Below are 13,368 nucleotides of genomic sequence, written 5' to 3'. Positions count from 1 at the left end.
CTCGGCTAGGGGAAGAACTTCTAAATTTTTTAAAATAGAAGTATCATAACTTATATTACATTTTATAAAACCCTGTTTTATAGACTGCACCAGAATAATAACTTGCAAAGTTGTTTCCTGATATTTAATTGGATCTGTACAGGTAATCAATACATAGTATAGAGCTTTCTCAGCTGTTTCTTGTGGTCACTTGGGGAATGTATTTCATTAGAACAAAGCTGTGTTTTGCAGTGCTCTGCGATAAGTTATAAGACAAAAAAATGGAAATATGAAGTGCAACAAAATTAGTTTTCCTATATAGCATCTTTCCACAAATATTCTGTAATATAAATAAATTTATTGCTTATCATATATATTTTGTTTGTCAAACATACAGATATTCTTATCAAATACAAACAGACACACAACACGCAACACACACACATGAGAGAGAGAGAGAGAGAGAGAGAGAGAGAGAGAGAGAGAGAGAGAGAGAGAGAATGTCACTCAATGTAATTCTGGTTCTGAGGATGGAAACCCTGAATGTGTAACAGTTGGCAATTTCAGGTTTTTTTTCATATATTTTGCTATGATAAAGAACAATCCAAAATTTGGCTCTACTTTCTAAACAGAGAATAGTATTTGTGGGTTGCTATGTACCCTTGACTATGCTCCAAGTAAAAAAGGAGCACTCTGGATTTCCGATCTGTTTCACACTGCCCAGCATGACAGGGCTCCTGGGCTCCCTGCACATGTTCAGTCTCCCCAAGGCAGTAATTGCAGCAGTTGCTGCTCTGGTGCTGCCCTTGGAAATCTCTGCTTGTCAGTCAAGCCTGGGTGAGGCTTTGTGGACATTGCGGGATATGTGCCACGCTCTTGGCCAGGCTAGCCCAGGATGTGCTGCAAGCAGCAAGAGGGTTAATAGACAACGACGGAGGGAGAAGAGCTTGCACTCTGAGGAGGTAAGCCACACTGTCCCTATTTCCTGGTTCAAGTTTATTGGTGACATAGGTTTCCTGGGGCTCAGAAGAACCCATCCTATTCCCTGGAATCAAAATACACAATTCAGTAAGTGCAGGCAATGGATGAAATATAATTCCATATGTAAAATAATGCTAATTCTATGTTGATTTTAGTGGTTCTGAAAAATTCGATCAATGAGAGCTGAACAGTCAGGGGCATGGATCACTCAATCAATTTGTTCCATAAACATTGAGCTACCCATTCATTGATCTGTGCTGGACTATGTTCAGTTCAGTCTACCAAACAAACAAAGATGGTGCCTGCTTCTACAAGTTTAGTGAGAACAGTTTTACATTGACTCTCTATCAACTCAAAGTACTTCTAGTTTCAGCTTTTTTTTTTAAAGTATAAGCCAAATATGTCCTAAAACTAAGAGTGTTCACATTATCACTAAGCATGGTCCCTCAAGGAATTCGTATCATTTCTCTATTTTGGTCCTGCCCCAAGAAGAAGAATGCCTATGATAAAGACATAGTTAAGAAGTGCTGCCTGGTCTGATAGTATAGGCTTTTAGTCACAGCCATTCTGGAGGCTAACACAATAGTATAAGAAGTTAGAATTTGCTGATCAGTCTGCCGGGCCCTGTCTCAATTTCTACAAAAATATGGTGGAGTGTAAGGGACAGAGCACTTGCCTAGAGTACATGAAGCTCTAGGTTCAATCCCTGTGTTGCAAAGATGATTTTAAAAATAGTTAGGTAAATGAATATGCAGTCCACATGATAGACCTTTAATCAAGGATGTGTCTGGGACATGGGTTGAAGCAATTGGTCAACATGCTCGGCCAACCTCCTTTAGATCACAACCCAGCCAGTAAAATCTGTCAGTCCAGTCTACTTCATACCAGGGCAGCCCTGCTACAAGAGACATGTGGTAATATGCCACCAAGATGCCCCTAAATAAAACCAATTACTGCTGAAGATGATGTGTTTTCCTGAAGTCATCCTCTAGACTCCACCCTAAGATATCGAAAAATTGCACTGAGCTTATATGCTTAGGATAAATGGGCTTATTCACCAAGTGCAAATTTATGGAAGAGAAAAGAATCAAAGCACTGTCCTCATCATTCCGGTGGGCACTGTACCTCCCTCACCTGACCACTGCAGAAGGCCGTGAAAGGAGGCCATGGCTCGAGTAACAAGACCCAGGGAAAACTCTGAGAGCTGGATTTACAGAATAAATGTGTCCAGTCAGACAACCCAGCCTAAACAGACAGCGGCTGTAATCACTAGGCTTAAGAAGGATTACCGTGCACAAATGTATCAAGAAATCCTGGCTGTTGCAGGACTGAATACTTAATCAAAGCAAAACTTTAGGAGAACTTAAAGAAAAGGAAAAGCTCAGAGTGATGCAAAACTATGACTTACTGCAGACCTAATCACAAATTTGTGCATTGTCGACCCTTGGTCCTTCAAAATAATTTAAGACATCGTGAGTAACATCACACACGTTTAGTTGATTTGAAATGTGTTTCCTACTACAATTTGCCAAGGCCTTTTAAGGACTGCCTTATAGAGAACACCGGTGTGTAATATTGCAGTAAGAATATGCTAAAAATCATTAGGCTGTGTGATTAAAAGTGTTCACTACCTACCAAATTATTTTGCTCATCACTAGCTACCCTATTAACTGAAATACATGAAATCAATGTTAATACTTGTTTGTGTGCCTTTCAGCATTCCCTGGCTGAGTATGCATGATTTCACATGTATCTTTATACAGAACTCCGTAAGAAAAACACACCGTGCATAAACCTGCCAACTTGGTTTCTAATACACAAGAAGTACAATGCGATACAGCACAATCGATTCCCTTTTCATTAAGAAGCATGGTTGTTGGGAGGGGGAAAAAACTCATCTACCTCATTAATCCAGCAGCTGCAGAATTTCTCAGGTGTTACAAACCAGTCATTTTTCCAACAAGACCTGGATCTCTTTCCATGTGGTCCCATTCATATTGGTTTCAGATAGCTAAAATGCTCTCAGATTGGACATCTTTGGGAAGACTTTTAGGGGTACATCAGGACTGAATCAACCCTTGGCCCTTTCTCATGCCTGTGTTTGTAGAGTTAATCGCCGTCTACATATTCATCCAGCCTTTGGATGTGTTTCTTCTCCTGCAACGTGAGGAGAAGAGATCGCAGCTCCAGCTCCTAGACTATATCTCAAGGGTAACAGTACTCATGAATACTGACTGAAAGAATGAACCAGTTGTACTGTGGCTAGGACCTGCATGGAGCGGAGGCTTATGCTGTGCTTGCTGCTGGAAAAATAGTGCCTCCTGCAAGGAGCAGCGCCTGAAAGACCTGAGTAAACAGGTCCTGGAAGGTGTAATTAGGTCTATTGGAAAGAAAAGAGTACAAAGTAATTCTATCAGCACAGACTCGATGCTCGGAATACCTGGGAATGGTAGACTTAGGAGAAATTGTAACTGAATGAATCATCAGAAGATGAGGCTTTTCACTCAGCTTAAGGACTACTTCAAGCCATTCAGCATTCCTGAATGTGTTTCATCTATGAAACGTAACTACAAACATCTCTCCTCTTGGCCTTACACACGGTTCAATCTCACAGAGTAATATACAGGGCAGTTTTATTTTAGAACATGTCAAAATGAATTTGATCAACCTCGTTCCATGCAACTTGACCCAGTCACTTGTCTTATTTATAGTACAGAGCGACTACAACCCAAAGAGAATTGTTATACTGGTTCTTTACTTCTAAGAGTGTACCAAAAAAATCAGAGATGGAATAATGTTCCACTGGGAGTGGGACAGAAGCTGGATTCTGACCCAGAGTTCTTAAGGTGTTAAATTAATTCACTTTAAAATACCAGGCGGTGGTTCTTTATAAACACACAGACAGACAGACACACACACACACACACACACACACACACATACAGAGAAAGAGAGAGAGAGAGAGGCAGACATATGCACACACAGAGACACATACACAGGAGCATATGTAAATATGTATGATATATATATATATATATATATATATATATATATATTGTCCTGGACTCAATTACTTTTTCCACTTCTTTTTTTACCTTAATTTTAAAGCTTTCTAATTCCTGCCATCATCATCATCATTAAAGTACATTGAATGATAAAGTGAGGGAACATAGGATGTAACAACAGGCAAAATGAGCCTGACCTCCACAGGAAAATGCATGTTTGAAGAAGGGCTCACCATCAAGTTTTACAGTTTCTCCAGTTTCCCTGGCTATTGATATAAGGGAATTCACTCTGTAGCTTTTCGGTATTTTAAGATAATATTTCAATGTCATGTTTACTCCGTGTCAATTCATTGTCAGCTTTGCTGTCAGGATCGATCGCTCATTGTAATTTAAACTTGGAGAGTTTTCTATGCTTCTTGGTAGGATCTGCCACCAGACTCACTAAACTTGTTTTTGACAGATACACTTCCTACTTTCTAAGTCATTAATAACACTCTGGAAACACTTTCACACTTGTCTCGATCACCAAAACATAGCCCAGAGATCAGACCGGAGTGATATGGTCAAGACTTTGCGTTGTGGAAACACATGAGTCTAAGTCTGCATAAAAGGAAGAACTATTTTATTTGTTGATTGTTTTAACTCCATTTCTCATTCACTCTGAAAGAATCTGAATCAGAAAGAAGTAGATAGGTGAAAGATTTTGCTCATGGAGAAAACTTTGGGGAACCATAGACTCAGAAACTGTGAATACCGCATGCAGCTCTCCATGACTTCCTCATTAGAAATGAGTTTGGGTAGAGTGAATGGTGCCTGGTTTGGATTAAGAAGCTGATTTGCTAAGTTCTCTCTCTCTCTCTCTCTCTCTCTCTCTCTCTCTCTCTCTCTCTCTCTGTCTCTGTCTCTCTCTCTCTCTCTCTCTCTCTCTCTCTCTCTCTCTCTCTCTCTCTCTCTCTTGTAAGGCTAAACAATCACATGGTCAGCATAGAACCAAGTACTTAACATGCACATCTCACATCTGGTGAGTATATGCAGATGCAGTTCATTCATTCATTTAAAACACATTTTTCTGTTACTACTTTGGTCTGGCCATTGTTCTAGGACCAGAGATACAGCAATGAACAAGACACACAATGTTATCCATCTTCCTGGAGCGTATTCCTGTTTGGTGCAAAGAAAGAACAAGTAAAATACATGGCACGTTAGATTGTAATAAATGCTAAGAAGAAAAACCAAGGAGACAAGGAAGATATGAAATATTACTGTGTGAAACTCAGATTTTACCTAAGGTACCTAGGGAAGGTTTCACTGAGAAATTGGAATTTTAATTGCATTTCAAATGTCAAAACCACATCAGAAGCAATAATGTATAAGGGGAACATTTCACACATAATTCTCTTCACAGATGTAACTTGTCTTTAGATATATTTCCTTCCAGCCTTTGTCAATATGCATGCAGGTGTACCGTTCCAGACAGCAGCATGCTGTCTGTGCAGAGATGGATGCTGGGACATAACCCCGGAGACAGTAGAGAAGCGTGAAGGAGTTAGTCATGCTCACAACTAGCAGAAGAGCATTTTATAACCAGAGAACAAGACTTGATCATCCTAAGGCAGAGAGAGCTTAATGGAAGTAAAACAGCTAAACAACAAAAAATAAGTATGTTACGTTAAGGATGACTAAAGGCCAAAGAAGTGTTTCTAGTCCCTCTTAGTATGTTCAATCTTCCAAACTTCTCATTTGAAAATAACAGGCAAGGACAGAGATTCTGAAAATACCCCTATAAGTGGCGAACGTAGAATGTTAAAGTCTTACCTTTCTGATTCCACATTCAAAGATGCTGTACAGATGTCAGAATACAATGGGACTGATGTGGTAAAGTCAAGCTGAATGTTGAGTGTTCATTGTATTGAAAGATTGACCAACACTTTCTGAGGGAGTATTCTAAATCTGACAAAAAATGGATATAGGAACAAGACAATATCTCCTTTGAAACCATAAGAAAAGCCAAATCAGGGCTCGCAAGATGGGTCAGTAGGAGAAAGACTTATGACATAGTCCTAATGACCAAAGTTGGATTCCCAGAATCCACAGTAGAAAGGAAAAGCTGACCTCATACATTTGTATTTTGACTTCTACACAGAAATGACATGAACACACATGCATGACATGCACAGACATGACATGCACACACATGCATGATGTGTACACACATGACATGCATACATGTGACATGCATATACATGTATGATATGCACACACATGTATGACACACACATGTATGGCATGCACATACATGCATGGCATGCACACACATGCATGGCATGCACACACATGCATGGCATGCACACACATACACGACGATGATAGCAATGATGATAAAGCCTGATGACATTGATGTTAATGGAATTTTGAGAAAGTGTAGAATTATGATGTCCCGGATTCAGTTCTTAGAACTACAAAGACAAATAAAATCATGTTAAATTTGTTTTAGTGTCCTAAAGACACTAAAAAGATAGTTTCACAATGTTGGTGATTGAACTTTTGTGAAGCCTTACATAAGGGGAAAGAGTAATGACCTCCAAGTTAAAGGACACAAATGTCAAAAATTTGAGCATGCTCTCTGAGTCTACCTTCCTCTTAGAAACCTGTGAATTCATCCTTCCACGTTTGCTTTCAGTGATTGGCACTATCCTCCACTGAGTTGACAGAACTAAAAACCTCAATGTCTCTTTGGGTTAGTTCCTTTGGCCTCTGACACAAGTGGTACCAACCCCTGGTGTCTACCCATTCTCTTCAGTAACTTGAACACATCACCCTTCAGTATCTCCTTCCAACTGTCTGCCCTTAAGCAATCACCATTGATTAAGAATCTATTAACTCTGATATTAGGGTAGCAGTGCTGTCCACCGGCCCTGTTTGCAGTCTCCGATATCTATTGATAGTTTCACAATGTTTAACCAAGAAACAAAGATATATTGTACCTATTTGGGCATGGGCATCCCAAATTTTGGAAGTAGAAAACTGAATAGTTGCCTTAAAATGGTCTATTATGTGATAGGAGTAGCGAACTCAACTAGGCAACAGGACTGCAAAAAGGAATATACTCAGGTATGTGTGAATCCTGGGGCATTCACCAATTTTTGACAGGGAGAACTTAATCAGGCCATCGCTCTGAGTGAAATTCTTTATTAGGATATATTGGCTGTAGGGTAATGCATACATAACTTAGCACTGCATTTAATAGGACTCTTTTTGATAAAGTCACTATGTGTCCCACCTCTGGCTATTGTGCATACGTGCAATCTATTACCAACCACCAAAAAGGGTCAACAGCCATTGGCTTTTTTCCAGTTCCAGGCATGTGCTTTCTATCCTGCTGATAGTCTACTCCCACCATGCAGGAATCTCCCTTTATTTCTATTCCTGATCAGCTACTATCCATGTCTACGGCCACACCACTCACAATGACATGTTTCTGATCTGTTGAGAACTCTCTGGGATGAAGGAAAGATGTGGCACTTGGTTATCTAACTGTGGTTGTCATTTACTTTTTGTCATGCCCAGAGTAGAGCACTGGAAAGAAGGTGTATGCGTTCCCTCTCTAGATATCCTAGGACCCAGCAAGCAGAAGGTGCAAGACAAAGCCAGCAAGAACAACAACAAAAATACAACAGCTATCACTAACATTTATCCGGAGCAACGTAGAAAATTGGGCATGTGTTTTCTTGTGTCATAGTATGTAAATAGATTTACATACTCCACACCATGAAGAAAGAAACCATGACGCAAAGAGATTGTGGAGCTTTTCTGGGCTTATGTTCCTTGTGAGGTGATAGAAGTAAGAATTTAACTCAAGCAGCTTGGACATAGAACACTGAGCACACTGAGCTGTAGGTACTTGGAAGAAAACGATTATGTGTATATTATAATGTGTACTATATTTGTTTCTATTATAGAGATGGAATTTTTATAAAGGAACTGATTTTCCTGAAGTTAGCCACATTATATATAGAAAGAAGATGCATGCTTGTGCTGAATTAAAAAAAATGAATGAACAGAACCACTCTAAGTCCGATTTCATAGTGTGATGAATAAAAGAGCATGACAGGATTATCTTAAATCTCTCTCTCCCCTACAACTGTATATTTATATAATTTATTTGCAATTTACTCTATGTTAAAATAATTTCTTTTAAATAACACCCATTTTTATTTGTGTCTACATGATTTAGCGAGAAAACAATCATTACTTCGTGTCCAAATAAATTCTATGAAGTTCTACTGCAAAGACAAGGTTTCAAGAAAAGAGACAAAAGAAAGACAAAAGGTTTTCAGGAGTTCACCCGTGGGGGTTCTTTGAAGGGTGGAGAGGCGGCTGGAACAATTGCTCAGATTTGTGAATCCTATCTCAGTCACATTTCTTTGACTTGGCACACGATGCTACCACTGGCAACTGATCTGGCTGGTAGCATTCTGCCCGCCTTGTAGACAGCCAGAAGGCCCAGGCCTGCCAATCCATCCTCGCCCAGCAGCGGGACTCATCATTGCTGTTGTCTAAATCTCGTCAATCGTTTCCCCCATTCTGTTTTGTATCAAATCCAAGTTTCTAATTACAGGTTTAAAATCTCTCTTCCAATTATTCCTCCCTCCACATAAATAGAAACATCTCTTCTCATTCCCTGCTTTTGATACAACTCTAATGAACATGCTGGTTCCAAGAATTCATATTACCTCCTTGCATTATCCCCTGGTCTCTCAAAGACATTGCCTTCTACTTTCAAAGCCTTTTCGGGGTTACTTTCTTTGGTTAGCTCCTCTAAAGCAGCACACTTAGGCCTTTGTATTTCTAGTGTTATTTGCTAATAGTTTGTTTTTAGTATCTATTTTTATTAATTATTTTATTTATTTACATCCCAAATGCTGCCCCCTTAAGCAGAGTTCTTACTCCCATTCCTCTTCCCCTTCACCTCTGAGAGAGGGCCACCACCACTGCCCTGGCATCCCCAATCCCTGGGGCATCAAGTCTCTATAGGAATAGTTTTATCCTCTCCCACTGAGGCCTGTAAAGATAGTCCTCTCCTACATATGTGCCAGGGGCCTCAGACCAGCTACCTCAGATCAGCTCGTGTTGGTTTCTGGGAGCTGCAAGGGGTCCAGGTTAGTTGACACTGTTGGTCTTCCTATGAGGTTGCCACCCCCTTCAGTTCCTTCAATCCTTCCCCTAACTCTTCCATAGGGGTCCCGACCTCAGTTCAATGCTTGGCTGTGAGTATATACTCAATTAGTTGCTGGTAGAGCCTCTCAGAGGACAGCTATGCAACACTCCTGTCTGCAAGCACCACATAGCATCAAGAATAGTGTCAGGGTTTGGTGCCTGCCTGTGGGATGGATCCCAAGTTGGGCTGGTCACTGGCTGGTCCTCTGTTTAGTCTGGGGTCCATTTTTGTCCCTGAATTTCTTTTAGACAGGAACAATTTTGGGTCAAAAAATTTGAAGGTGGATTAGTGTCCCAATCCCTCCACTGGGGGCCCTGTCTAACTCCTAGAGGTTCCATCTCCCCACTGTTGAGCATTTTGACTAAGGTTACCCACATGGAGTCCTAGGAGCCTCCCAGTCCACATCTCTTAGACTTTCTAGAGGTTACTCCCCACCCACTCTACAATATACTTGAGACCCATTCAATGTGACATTTATGCCAGAAACTAGATCAGTCACTGTGTATTTCAATGTCACAAAGCATTTCACCCTCATTATGACCCATCTGTAAAATGACAATGTTAGCTCAGACATGATTTGTTATAAGAATTGAACACATTTTAATTCTCTTGTCATTTTCACACGTATTGAATTTACAGTATACAGATTCTCCCCTAGGGAAAGATGGATAGATAGATAGATAGATAGATAGATAGATAGATAGATAGATAGATAGATAGATAAATGATAAATAGATAGCAACAGTCTCATCATGTTTAAGTCATAAAACATTTTTGCATATTTTTCATTTAACTATATATACATGTATCAACATTAATCATACCTTCTTAAAACATGTTAGCTTTTTCTAAAAGTTATAGGTGAATAGTTAACATAAAAATTCAATCATCCTTTCAATATCTCACAGTCAAAAGATGTTATGACACCTGTCTTTATCTACACATAAGGTCCCACCTGCAATAAACAATCTGAATGTCTTGACTTTGTAAGAGTCAAACCAATATTCTAGGGCTTTGACAAGCTCAATGTAGAAAAATTCTTCCAGAGTCTGAGATTTTATAATAAGAATAGATGATCACAGAAGGCATCACTTCAACTATTGACAATTATGAAAGTAAATCTTTGTAACAGAAAGAGAAAGGTATGGAACTTTTAGACAGGACCCATTTTTATCTGTAACATGCATGCGCTGTGCACTATACATAGGCTGTCACTATAACTGAAATGGAAGGAAATCATCATGTAAAAGCATACAAATAAAGTACTTATCTGTCTTTATACACAGAGTATAAACTGAGTCCCCTCCCCACCAAACTCCTAAAATAGAAATAGTATGCAAGATGTTTGTGTTAATTTTTGACCATACTGAATGGTTTAATTCCCATTAGACATGCTTCACTTTTTGAAAGACTGATTTAAGCACTTGCATTTTCTTAATGCTTTTGCACAAAAGAGATAGAGAAAAATAAAACAAAATAGGGAATGTTCTTATCAGTGATTGATTCTTTACTGACAGAACTTAATAATGGATCTAGTAGTCCATTGAGGCATGAACTTCTGACTAAGTTTTGGATTAGATGTCAAAAGAAATGTTACATCAAGACCTTTGTATGGATCAGTTTAAGGTATTATAGATTCCCAATACTTTTGATAGCTACTTGACATAGACAATATTGGTATATGACAGAAAGAGAAATGAGCTGATTCTTTTAACTTTTTTTTCTGGCAGTTGATTATACAAACGGACTCCTTGTATTTGCAATTTTTCTTGTAAGTTTTTGTAACAAGGTTATTTTATATTGCTGTGAGCTTTTGTGTATATGGGGGAGAGTGGTGTGTGTGTGTGGGGGGGTGAGTGGGAAGACAGACACTTGATGACCAAGGGTAAAAAATCAAGATGAGGCTGATTAGTGTTTGAAAGTCTGGACTCTTAGCTCCCATACCTTTTAGAGACGTTTTTTTCATGCTCTGTATCATTTATTATGTGTTATCATATTCCTAGAAAGAAACTCAGATCTGCAGCTGTACTTACATAATCCCCAAGAAATAAGTGATTTCTTCTGGTCGGGGTGGTAATTATTGGCTGGCTCCTTTATTCCCTGGGAATTGATGAAGAGAACGCACAATGAACACCAGGAAACGTATTCATTAACGAAATTTCAGCAAAAAATAAAACTCAAGAACAGGCTAAAGTTTACTATATGTCCTTTTCCTGTATTAGGTAATTTCCACATTTAAAAGAGATGGTAATTTTAAAAGCTAATTTTACCTGTACGTTAGGAAGAAATACTTTTAAATCAATGTAGAGCCTGGTCTGTATAAAATGCTTGGATATATAACCATACTGTTCCTTTTGCTATCTAAAATGAAAGATAAAGATGATGTAAAATATTTTACTAATGTAGTACTTTATTAGTAAAATATTCAAAGTCTAGTTCAGATAAGACATATTTATTATATTGTGGATTGTCAAAGGAAAACTAAATACTGAATTTAGGCTGGGTACAATGGCTCTAAACTATGAAGTATAGGGATTTTCTTCGATGAGATGGGTTCATTGTATTATTAATTCAGAAACTCCTAATGTGATTCCTAAATAACCATGGACTTTCTAGTTGGGGGAGATCTTCATTCACCCATTGGTGTTGTACAATGGAGGAAATTCTGCTGTAGGATTACATTTTGGGATGGCCAACAGTTATTTAAAGTGGCTGTACTCAAGAAAGATTTATCACAAAGTAGCAGATTCTGGTGTATTGCAAACTGTATTCATGTCCACGGGGCCTCATCTATTAATTTTGAAGATACAATATTGAGACATACTGGGGGCTCAGAAACATTTGTCAGGTAGATTGCATGATCATCCTGCTCAACTCTGCTGAGCAAGAAGGGAGAGCTTGGGTTGTCACGTAAACTCTAGGATGCTCAACAACTTCTCCACTCCTACTCATCTGTCTGCTTCTTCAGAAATCATAGGATGAGGATCGGGATAACATAGACAAAATGAGCCTCCCTTCTGATTCTATATCCGAGGGGTAGGGAGGGTTAAAGTGCCTCCATTTACTATTAACTTGTGTAAATGTCCCTTCCTTCAAGGTCTTCAGATAAGGAACAGAATAAATCCAATGTCTGGGTCTTCATCAAGTCCTCGCTGGTGTTCTTTATAATCTCCCATTTATCCAATGGCCTCATTCTCTGATCATGGATTTCTGTCAATCAGTTAATTAAAAATATTTATTTTCAGGAACTGAGAGATGAGTGGGCCTGGCAAATAAGCCAATGATAGTACGTATCAACCGTTATAAAATATTTTGTTGATATAGCAAAATATATTTTTGGTAGTGTTGAATACAATGGGGACCTGCCAGGAACTCAGACTCTAGTAGTTTGAAGGCTTGAGTAGTTAAACTGCTCAGTTCTCAGAACTGTAAAGAGATAGAATTAAGAATTCTGGGATGTGACCTCAGAGCTCGGCTTTCAATCACTCAGCAGCACTATATCCTTATCTGGATTCAAACTAGCACAGCAGTAACCAATTTGAGTCATAACTGACAAAATGGGCCTAGTCAGGATTTTATTTTTTATTGTGTTTTCTAATAGTCTACAAAAAGTATCAGCATGGTACATGGAGTGCTATATCCAGATCTTAGTTCCAGGAATGCATCTAATTCTGCTCTTGGGCTCTTTTTAAGGTTTGTTGTTTTGTTTGTATTTTAAGGACAAAATGTAGGTTGGAGGCAGTGGATTTATAGTCTGCAAATCCGTCTCTTTAGAATGAAAGGGTTAATGTGCCCTTCAAAGCAGTCTCATTTAGAATCAAAGTAGTTTGTCAGAGATTCTTGCTCAATACTTAGAAAACTCCCATATAATTAGCATAAGTTCATGTGCCTTTGGCTATAAAATGAATGAGAAGATGGACTAGAAGAATGTTAATGAGCTGTTTTAATTGTCCCCTCAAATTAAATAGAAAAACGAAACTCTCTAGAACTTTCATGTGACGGTTTTTCTACCTCCAACTGCTTCAGTGCTCACGTGTGTGGGTGCACACATCTTGGAAGCCGGGATTATCATTCGCCTCCTAAGCCACCGTTCTTTCTCTTTGTTTATAAGAATGAAGAGTCATGCAGAAGTTTACATTTATGAATATAATCCTGGATTTGACTCTATGCTTTCCCAGAGAGTTC

The 13,368-nt window shown here is 38.9% G+C and overlaps 1 protein-coding gene and 1 long non-coding RNA gene across 11 annotated transcripts in view; one reads left to right on the top strand and one right to left on the bottom strand.

Annotated features, from left to right (window-relative positions):
• Nucleotides 1–13,368, top strand: part of Grik1 (glutamate ionotropic receptor kainate type subunit 1) — a 400,993-nt gene that overhangs the window by 42,330 nt on the left and 345,295 nt on the right. The gene's annotated exons all lie outside the window — the stretch shown is intronic.
• The window catches only part of LOC108352301 (uncharacterized), a 159,162-nt gene that overhangs the window by 78,210 nt on the left and 67,584 nt on the right, over nucleotides 1–13,368 (bottom strand). For both annotated transcript variants that reach the window (XR_010056040.1, XR_001840448.3), the window contains exon 3: nucleotides 11,217–11,283. This is a non-coding gene — a long non-coding RNA (uncharacterized LOC108352301). The remainder of the gene's footprint in view (nucleotides 1–11,216; nucleotides 11,284–13,368) is intronic.

The sequence above is a fragment of the Rattus norvegicus genome, chromosome 11, assembly GCF_036323735.1.
Source record: "Rattus norvegicus strain BN/NHsdMcwi chromosome 11, GRCr8, whole genome shotgun sequence".
Classification (NCBI taxonomy): domain Eukaryota; kingdom Metazoa; phylum Chordata; class Mammalia; order Rodentia; family Muridae; genus Rattus; species Rattus norvegicus.
Note: the sequence above shows the minus strand (reverse complement) of the source record. Positions and strands in the feature narration are given on the sequence as shown.